We start from the raw sequence: 10195 nt of genomic DNA on the forward strand, positions 1-10195 counted from the left end.
GGTTAAGTGATTTACCCAGGGTTACACAGCTAGTAAGAGTGTGAGACCACATTTGAACTCAGGTCTTTCTAACTTTAAGTCCAGTGCTCTATATGCTGAGCTGTCTAGCTGCCTCTTTTAAAAAATACTATAATAATTCTCTCTTAAAATAATATAAAAATCTTAAAAACATGAAACATAACAGGTGACTGAGGTTTTTAACTTTTTTAAATATAAATTTTCTACTTCATTTAAAGTGTATATCTGTTAACACTGAATATCTTGACACAATTATCCTCTCCACAGCTTGCCAACTGTAAGCATTCACCACTCTCTGGGTCATCATGTACCATTCTTCCAATATAATTCCTCCAGCACAGGTTTTTTTTTTTGACAGTGATTGTAACACTTTGGCTACCATTCCTTTCCATACATTTGATCCAATCAGATGATGCTGGTTTCTGCTAAGTCTTCTTCCATGTACACAAAAGGATCTTTCCACACTCTAATCCTAATGCAACAATATATCTTCTGGCAAGGGTAAGCCCAAGGCTTACCCTGATGGCAGTGACTGTATCTCCTACATCCAGGACTAAATAGCCAGGACCAATATTCCAGATGTGGCTCTCCTCTGTAGGTCTGGCACAGTCACACTCACCCCAGAGTACAACCATTTTGTCCTGACTCCCTGTGGAGAAATATCTGCTCTGAGGGCTCCAGTCTCAAGACCAAATGATTGTATTATGCACAGCTGTGTTTTTGTCTGTGAACACACAGAGACTAAAAGCTGGTTCTGGCTGTTGTGAGTTTTCTTCCTGTCTTTTCCACAGCAAATAGTTTCTTTCTCGGAAACAGCGAGTAGGAATTTATCATCTGGAGAGAAGGCCCTCTGGTCAGGTTGCGGGAAAGTGAGCTCTGCAGCTGCTTCTAGGAGGCAGAACTCCAGAGAATGATAGAGACATGCTCCTTCTTGGTTGCTTGCGTGCTGAGGCAATCACAGTATTTTAATTGTTACAAACAACACAAAAATGTCATAACCATGCCCGTATAGTTTTTTTTAACCTCAGGCCACAATGTACTTTGTAAAAGATGGTTCTCAGAGTGGGGTTCAATAGATTTGAATGGTTGAAAGCAAATATCCCGGTACTGACAGCCAATACCAACATATCTTTCTTCTTCATCAACTTATTGAGAAGTTGTATCTCCCTGAAAAAGAGCTTTGTTGGAGAGTACCAGAACAGGCACTTTTGACCTTTTGGAAAGTCACAGATACCAGAAGGCAGTTTCTTCACTGTGTGGCCAGTTATATTTACAGAAGTTCTGCACAAAGTTCCTTGGAGCAGAGAAGACTCAAACACCTTTTCATCAGCTTTAGATACAAAGTGAAATGGACCAATCATCACTAGCACTTCTTGTCAAACCTGTGCATCTGAGCCTTTGCAGCTTCATGCCAAGTTATCTGTGAATTGTCTTTTTTTTTTTTCATGAAGCAAAGAACTGGGTTGTTTGGTCAGCACTCACAGTCATGGTAAATTCTCCTTCTGGATCCCACCTTAGATCTTGTACACTATTAAAGCACCCAGAAATTATACCTTCGAGAGTCCATTCTTTTGATTCAGCTGCATGGTGCTTCCAAAGTTTCAGTGCTCCATGGAAAATAGATCCATCTGGGCTAAACTGGCTTCATAAAACCCCAGTGTATTCTCATTTAGCTGCTTGGACCTGCTCTAGCCATACTCCTGACTCTTCATTAAGAGCCCAGCAAAGCATGGTTTTATCCAATGAGGCAGACAGCAATCTCATTGGCTGTTGAATTGCATCTTTGTAAAATGAAGGCTGCCAACGAACATCATTTATCCGGTTTTTTTATTTTTTTTTTAATTTAAATTTATTTATTAAACATATTTAGTTTTCAGCATTGATTTTCACAATAGTTTGAATTACAAATTTTGTCCCCATTTCTACCCTCCCCCCACTCCAAGATGGCATATATTCTAGTTGCCCTGTTCCCCAGTCAGCCCTCCCCTCTATCACCCCTCTCCCTTCTCATCCCCTTTTCCCTTCCTTTCTTGTAGGGCGAGATAAATTTCTACTCCCCATTGCCTGTGTATCTTATTTTCTAGTTGCAAGCAAAAACTTTTTTTTTGTTTTTGAACATCTGTTTTTAAAACTTTTGAGTTCCAAATTCCCTCCCCTCTTTCCTTCCCACCCACCCTCCCTAAGCAAGCAATTCAACATAGGCCACATGTGTATCATTATGTATAACCCTTCCACAATACTCATGTTGTGAAAGACTAACTATATTTTGCTCCTTCCCAACCCATCCCGCTTTATTGAATTTTCTCCCTTGACCCTGTCCCCTTTCCAAAGTGTTTGTTTTTGATTACCTCCACCCCCATCTGCCCTCCCCTCCATCATCCCCCCCCCTTTTATGTTTTTTTTTGTCTTCCTCCCTCTTCTTTCCTGTGGGGTAAGATACCCAATTGAGTATGCATGGTATTCCCTCCTCAGGCCAAATCTGATGAGAGCAAGGTTCACTCATTCCCCACTCACCTGCCCTCTCCCCTCCTCCCACAGAACTGCTTCCTCTTGCCACCTTTATGTGAGATAATCCACCCCATTCTATCTCTCCCTATCTCCCTCTCTCAGTATGTTGCTCTCTCATCCCTTAATTTGATTTTATTTCTTTTAGATATCTTCCCTTCATCTTCAACTCACCCTGTGTCTGCTCTCTCTCTTTTATATACATATAGATATATATACACACACACACACACACACACACATAGATATATACATACATACACATTCACCTATACATACATAAACATATATATATATATATGTATACATATATATATATATGCATATTCCCTTCAGCTACCCTAATACTGATGTCTCATGTATCATACACATCATCTTTCCATGTAGGAATGTAAACAAAACAGTTCAACTTTAGTAAGTCCCTTGCAATTTCTGTTTCTCGATTACCTTTTCATGCTTCTCTTGATTCTTGTGTTTGAAAATCAAATTTACTATTCATTTCTGGTCTTTTCACTGAGAAAACTTGAAAGTCCTCTATTTTATTGAAAATCCATATTTTACCTTGGAGCATGATACTCAGTTTTGCTGGGTAGGTGATTCTAGGTTTTAATCCTAGCTCCATTGACCTCCAGAATATCATATTCCAAGCCCTTCGATCTCTTAATGTAGAAGCTGCCAGATCTTGGGTTATTCTGATTGGGTTTCCACAGTACTCAAATTGTTTCTTTCTGGCTGCTTGCAGTATTTTCTCCTTGATCTGGGAGCTCTGGAATTTGGCAAAAATATTCCTTGGAGATTTCTTTTTGGGATCTATTTGAGGAGGTGATCGATGGATTCTTTAAATTTCTATTTTGCCCTGTGGCTCTAGAATATCAGGGCAGTTCTCCTTGATAATTTCTTGAAAGATGATATCTAGGCTCTTTTTTTGATCATGGCTTTCAGGTAGTCCATTTATCCAGTTTTAATGACCAGCTAATACTGTCTCCAGGGTAATGGCATATGTTGCCTGAGCACTTTCATTTTCAGAGTAAAAATGTTTTCCTTCAACTTTATATCATCATCTTCTTGAATTTCTAAAGATGTTGATTTTTACATACAACTTCCAGACCCTTAGCAAGATGAAGATATACAATGGCTTAAGGGTCCCCTGCAAAGAAGTACTAAATGATATGTGAAGCTGGAGCAAGGATAGAGTTCTAATTGTGAGGACCAATGATGGCTTCATGGGCTAGCTGCTATTTCATCCAAAGCTGGAAGGATATGTCATATTTAGAGAAGTAGAACTGGGGTATTTGAGATAGCCCTGATCCTTAGGATTAGCACCACAGGTCTTCTCAATGCCACTGTCTGATTTTTTCTGGCCGGAGAAAATCGTCTTAGATTTAGAAGGCATCTTTCCCTTCCTGTATGGCAATAAGTCGGTTCCTAGAGTCTTAGCTTGCACTGAGAAGCACTGACTGGTGCAACATGACTTTGGTTTAACACACTTTGACCTGGGCCCATTAACAAGGAGTTTGATGTCTCTGGTCTGTTCTCATGTGGCTGAGAACAGCTCCCAGACACTGTCAACAGATGAATCCCTGTGAATACCCACTGCCTGTTTGCGGAAGCAATCTTTCATCATGGAACTTAATTCTTTTCTTTGTGGCTGCTCTCCTTCCCATGATGCAATGAGTGGCTTTGAGTCAGAGTGCTGAATCTTTATTACTGTAAACTTGGTCAGACATGGCTAAGTAATAATATTATAGCTCTTGGCAGCTCAACACACAAAATGGTTTTGCATTGTTATTAGTGTGCCTTTGAAGGGCCCCTTTTACAAAACTGTTATGTCCTCTTCTTCCTACATAGAACCAAAGCCCTGTATAAGAGCTCCCTTGGGAAACTCAAATTGATACAAGATGACTTTATGTGTTTTGTATTGCTCATTTTGAAGTGGTAAATAAGGTTTTATCTTCCCCGCACCACAGAGACATTTCTAATGGGCTCTTTGGGTGTTAGCTCTTTTGGGGTTATTTAGGATTAATACTGTGGCTATGGACAGACAGCATGGTGTAGTGGACAGAGGGCCAGCCTTGGAGTCAGGAAGACATAGGTTAGGTCCTACCTCAGACACATACTATGTGACCATGAACTAGTTACTTAAACTCTCAGTCTCCGAATATTGGTCCAGAAAAATGAGCTTGGGTTTAGAATCAGAGGATTGGAATACAAATCATGTCTCTGACACTAATTTCCTGTGTGACCATAGGCAAAGCACTTCACCTCAATGGGCCTTAGTTTCCCTACCTATAAAGGTAACTAGTTGTATTAGATGGCCTCTGAGGTCCCTTATAATTCAACATCTATTTTTCTATGGTAGCAAGTTACAGAAGAGTTTGGGATTTTCCTCAGTAGAGGGAATTTCTGTATTAGGAATTTCCTGTATCATGAAATCACAGATCCTGCCTAAAATATGAGGTTATGATTAGAATAATTTGTGAGGATACTTATGGTTTAAACAAACATGCCCAAGGAGAAGCAACACGGCTAGACTTGAAGTCAGGAACATTTATGTTCAAATTCAGATTCTTAATAATACTGTTTATGGGCAAGTCATTTAATCTTTCGGGGCCCGTTTCTTCCTCAGCATAATAAGGATCACAATAGCTATACTCTCTACCTCACAGAGCCATAGGAGACTTGTATGTAATGTACTTTGTAGTTGAAAGTGCCATATAAAAGTCAGCCATTTTTATTACTGTTACAGGTTGGTAGCAAAATGCAGACTGATGTTGTGCCACTCCTTGTATACTTCTGCTAAAAATGGTGCTATTCAAAAACTGTCCATGTCTCTCAGCCTGATCCTGAGCTGGAGTTCCCTCCCCAGAACCAAGACTATCAGAAGCTATATTTACTGTGATCACATTATCCTTAGTCTTTAGACTGCCCGATTATGCACACCACCTGGTGTCTGCAGCCTTAAGCCTAGCCAGCTGCTTCTACCCAGTTAGCAGAAAGGGGTGGGCTAGCGCCTCATTATAGAATTTACCATAGAATGGTGTCCCGTTCCTTGTTTCACTGCATTGCCATGACTGTGGTACTATTCAAACACATTAGATCTTGAAGTCTGTGGACTGGAACCTAATAAGAGATAATTTCCTGGATAAGAACATTTCAAGGTTTTAATTTTGTTCTGATTTGGTCGTTTAATAAACATGCATTTATCCACTAGACATCCAATAACAATTTACCCTGAAGAATTGGGACCGCTGTATTCTCACAGGCTACACTCACAGTGTAGTTTAAACTCTGACACTTCCTACCGAGTTAGAAAATCTTCAGGAACAAGTCTAGCACTGATAGGTGTGTCTATCACTTGAGGGCCAGGCAAAGTAACTTTGGAGCATTCTATTGTCAGAGGGGTGGCCTCCAGAAAGGCAATATAATTTTTTGACCACAGAATCAGAAATCATTCTCAGAGTTGGAAACAATCTCAGAGGCCATGCAGTCCCAACTCATTCCTTTCTATAACATGCCAGTGAGTGGTTATTCAGTCTGTAATTGTATGTTTTCAGGGAGATTGAAATCAACTCCACTTCCACCTGCTTCTCAAGGTAACCTATTCCATTTTTGGACAATTATAAGCAATTCCCACCCTCCTGCCCCACCCCTTATATGAGGTCCAAATCTTTTTCTTTGTGATTCCCACCCATTGCTGCCAGTATTGTTCTCTGATGATAAGTAATATGTCTAATTCCCTTTTCCACATGGTGCTTCCCAAGTATTTGATGACAGCTGTCATGTCCCCCTTACTCTTCTCCTATCTAAGTCAAATATCCACCAACATATAAACACCATACATAAAAGTGTGGATTTGCTTTATCCTACTGCATAGAATACCCATGATGATGGAATAAGTCAACAAGCTTTTATGAAGCACTTAGCATATGCCAAATACTGTGCAAAGTGCTGGGGATACAAAAAAGGGGAAAAGGTCCCTGCTCTCAAGGAGCTTACATTCTAATGGGGGGGAGAAAACATGCAAAAGATTATGTAAATGCAAGATATATGCAGTATATTGTGTGTTTTATTTGAACGTTACAAGCATTTAAAGATCACTCTCATTCAGGAAAGGTCTCATAACAAAGTAAAACAGTTAAGCAAAATTAATAATACAGTGACTTCTTTAGAAAGCGCATGCAATATTTGACATCCATAGCAATCACCCTACCTCTATTTACAAAAATAACAGAAATCCTTCGTACTTTCCATCCCACTGGAAAATAAAATTTAAAAGATTAGATTTCATATGACAAATATTTATAACTAAGCAAAACAAATTCCCTCGATGACTATATTAAAAAATACATGTGTCTTATTCTGCAACCTAAGTCTGTCACCTCCTGAAAGAGTGGGTTGGGGGAACCACGGGAGGATGGAAGAGGGATAGAAAGGTTTGGAAGAGCTGCGGTGAAGAATGAGATAGTGAGATGATATGAGAGTTATAGTAAGATTGCCTAGCAGCAGTGAGGGCCCAATTGATACTGTGTAACATAAATTTGTAGTGGACCCAGTCAGAACAGCTTCATGATTTTTTTATCCATCTTCATTTAGCAGTACATGTGTTGGAGTGAAGGCAGCAGACGGTGGGAGTGATCCAGGGCTGAGGTTTGGGTGGGCATAATTGGCAGTATAAGGGAGCAAGGGATTCATGGGAGGAGGAGAATGTAGAGTTGCATTGGTTCACCAAGGGGTCAAAATGAGAAAAAGAAGAGAGAATAGCTGTGGTAAAAGAGATGGCCTAGGAGAAATTAAGGGATTAAAGAATTGGAGGTCATGGTATGGTCTTCATCCATAGGGTTTTGTAAGGGAAAGCTGAGGGAATGGTGAAAAACCAACAGATTATGGTCAGATAAAGGATTTCAGAATTCCTGAGCATGAAGGTAGGATGTTTGTGAGTGATGGCAAGATCAAGGGTATGATCATCTTTGTGAATGGCTGAGGTGGGGTTGGGGGAGTAGGTTGAGAACTGAGTGGATAGGGTATTTAAGGGAGAGTCAGGTTGTGGGTGTTGTTGTTTTTGTCCTTCATTCTCAAAGAGAACCATGATATCAGGGAAATGCTGACATGACTTACACTTGACTTTGATTTGAGTGAGTGAGGGCTTTGCAAGGTCTCCAGCCTCACTTTCTCCTCCAGAACCACGTGGATCCAGTGGCCTGATATTCACCAGGAAGACTGGAGATGGCCCATGATACTTTGGGAGACCATGGCCCCTTTAGGCTAAGGTCTTTTCAGGAGCTCACTGTGAGTGAGGTAACTTCCACTCAGTGAATAAACCTCTTTAAGAAGTTAATCAAGGGATGGTGCCTTTAATCAAAAATTCAAAAAAAAAAAAAATCAAACTGGGAGGTGAAGACCCTCAGGGTTCCTGACCAAAAGAGAAACAATTACTATTTAGTATTTATATTAAGGGAGATTCAATATGTGTGTTGAAGTCCCCTAGTACGAGAACAGTTGGGGAGGAGAAAAAAATTGTGAGCCTAGTGCTGAATTCATTAAGGAAGGAAGGGGAGGGACCTGGGAATCTGTAAATAATAGCTACCAAGATTTTGATTGTGTGGTAGATATGAAAGGCATGAACCTCAAGTGGAGAAAGATTACTGATTGATAAAGGTAGGGGGAGAACCTGGAAGTGGAAATAGGGAGCAAGGAGTATTCCAACTCCCCCCTGCCTCAGTTAGTGAACTGAGTGAGCTCAGTTAGTGGGACTGAATGAAGGTGCAGCAAGTACTAGAAAGGGTGGCCAGGGAGACGATATCATTAGTGAGGAGTCACATTTCAGTGACTGCTAAGAGATGGAAGGAATGGGGAAGGAAAAGGTTTAAAATAAAGGGAAATTTGTTGCCTAAGAATAGGCTTTCCAGAGGGCACAGTGGAAGGGCTGGGGGAAACTTGGTTGAAACTTTGGAGTGGGAGGGTTGAGGGAGATGGGAATGAGGAAGTGTGTAGTGGGGAATGGGGTTTGAGTGATGATCTAGAGGAGCTCAGAACCACTGGGATATGAAGGATATAATGAGGTGGGAGAAAGTTCATCCTAGAGTAGAGTGCACCACTCCTCTTCCCAATGGAGGTTGGAGACTGGGGCTGGAAGCAAGTGCAATATGACATGGGAGGCACATGGTCAAATGGTCAGACGCCCAGATTGACTACCCTTCTTCCCTCTGAAGACTGGAAATCAGGCAGGAAAAGAAAGCAGCTGGAGATGAAAGTTAGAATTGCCCAGCAGGAGAAGGAAATCCCATTCACTATCAATGTTCCTCTTCCTCTTCCCTCAAAGGACAGACATAGTAGGAGATGCAAAGCCTGAAGTCAAAGGATAGGTTATTCTTTTTTTTGCACTATAGGTTCTACATATAGTACTGGCATATGGGCTGGCAGCAGGAGGTGGAAGTTGCCTACAACTGGCACAGGTGGAGGTCATTGTTTTGGAGCTAATGGAATATTCCTGGCTTGGTCCCTTGTAACCTTCCCTCAGGGGACACATTGTACGTATAGAATTATAGGATATGTGTGTATGTATGTATGTATGTATTCTATAAATTGGTATTGATATGGATAGTATAAATCATTCTTCTAGTTTCCTCACTTTGCATAATGTCTTTTTGAAATAATTTATTTTTCATTTCTTATAGAACAATAGTACTCCATCACATTTACATACCACAATATATTTAGCCATTCCCCAAATGATGGGCATCTCCTTAGTTTCCAATTCTTTGTCACCACAAAAAGAGCTGCTACAAATGTTTTTGTACATAGAGAATCTTTTCTTCTTTCTTTGATCTCTTTTGGGCATATACCTAGCAGTCAACCTGTGTACCTGGATCGAAGGGCACTGTTTGGTAACTTTCTGTGTTTAATTTCAAAATACATTCTAGAGTGGTTGTACCCATCAAGAAGTCTACCAATAGTGCACCAATGTGCCTGTTTTTCTACATCCCCTCCAACATTTACTGCTCCAAATCACTACTAATTAGAGAAATGCAGGTAGAACAGTTTTGAATTTCTACCACATACCCATTAGAGTGGCAAAGATTTTATACACACATGTATGTATGTATATATGTATGTATAGACATATATGTATTCATACACACACCCCTATGCAAATGTTTTTATATATGTAAATATATTTATATGTGCTCATCACGTTCCATTTACTATACATTAATTTATATAGAATGTAATTATATATTAATTAATATAGAATATATAAATTTATATGGTTTTATATATTCATGTGATATTATACACATAATATTACTTTCCATTTACTATATATATGTATATAAATCCCTATGTTGATACGAATATGGATATCAATATATAAAGTACTGTCAGTGAGGGGACAAGGTGGGGGAGGTTCCTGCAGAAGGTGAGATGTGAGTTGGTTCCTGAAAGAATCCAGTGAGTCAAGGAGATAGAGGTGAAGCATCCGTGTTCCAGCCAATGAAAAGGTACAGATTATGGCAGTGGGGCATTATATTGAAGGAATGCAAAAGGAGAATAAAGTGAACAATACTAGTAAGGTAGGAAGGTACCAGGTTGTGAAAGGTTTTGAAAGCCAAACTGTTAACTGTTTACTGTGCCTGCCCTTAGTTCCAGCTCTGTATATCAATTGCATTCCATT

The 10195-nt window shown here is 40.0% G+C and overlaps 1 pseudogene; it reads right to left on the reverse strand.

Moving 5' to 3' along the window:
- Window positions 1-230: 230 nt before the first annotated feature.
- LOC118839037 lies at window positions 231-6304 on the reverse strand (annotated as a pseudogene).
- Window positions 6305-10195: the final 3891 nt, after the last annotated feature.

Source organism: Trichosurus vulpecula, chromosome 1 (genome assembly GCF_011100635.1).
Source record: "Trichosurus vulpecula isolate mTriVul1 chromosome 1, mTriVul1.pri, whole genome shotgun sequence".
NCBI classification, from domain to species: Eukaryota; Metazoa; Chordata; class Mammalia; order Diprotodontia; family Phalangeridae; genus Trichosurus; species Trichosurus vulpecula.